This window comes from Octopus bimaculoides, chromosome 2, assembly GCF_001194135.2.
Source record: "Octopus bimaculoides isolate UCB-OBI-ISO-001 chromosome 2, ASM119413v2, whole genome shotgun sequence".
Classification (NCBI taxonomy): domain Eukaryota; kingdom Metazoa; phylum Mollusca; class Cephalopoda; order Octopoda; family Octopodidae; genus Octopus; species Octopus bimaculoides.
Genome location: NC_068982.1, coordinates 29,969,295 through 29,969,953, shown reverse-complemented (window position 1 = coordinate 29,969,953; position 659 = coordinate 29,969,295). Strand labels below are relative to the sequence as shown.

At 36.1% G+C, this 659-nt stretch overlaps 1 protein-coding gene across 1 annotated transcript in view; it reads right to left on the bottom strand.

The window, feature by feature from the left end:
* LOC106878420 (probable ATP-dependent RNA helicase DDX49) overlaps nucleotides 1-659 on the bottom strand; it is a 608,416-nt gene that overhangs the window by 584,190 nt on the left and 23,567 nt on the right. The gene's annotated exons all lie outside the window — the stretch shown is intronic.

Here is a 659-nt window from a genome sequence, read left to right as displayed (position 1 = left end):
TATGTAGGAATAAAGTATGCAATTATAACATGCGTTTTCTCCAATCCTTAAATTCTTAAATATACTCAAATACCTAAAATTTCAAGGAGTTCATGCCTTAAAAACAGGAGCTAACCACAGTTATTTTGTGTTCTTTGCTACATTGGTTTCTATTAACCCATTTATTCTATCAGAAGAATTTTTATTCATTAAGATAGAAGAAATACACATAATTATACATATATATATATATATATATATATATATATACATGTGTGTGTGTTTGTGGTGTGTGTGTCTGTGTTTGTCCCCACCACCACCATCGCTTGACAGCCAATGTTGGTGTGTTTATGTCCCTGCAACTTAGCAGTTCGGCAAAAAGTGACCGATAGAATAAGTACTAGGCTTACAAAGAATAAATCCTGGGGTCGACTTGTTTGACTAAAGGCAGTGCTCCAGCATGGCCACAGTCAAATGACTGAAAGAAGTGTAAGAATAAAAGAATATATACATATGCATATCTCATCAGTGTGTGTGCGTGTACGCATTTGTCTCTGCTTGTCTTCATATTTACACTGCTTGGACAGCAGTCACATCAATTTATATCCCCCCCCCCCAGCAAATTCAACACCTTGAAGTGTGAAGAGCTGCAGAATAAAGTGCCTTGCTTGAAAAACAAG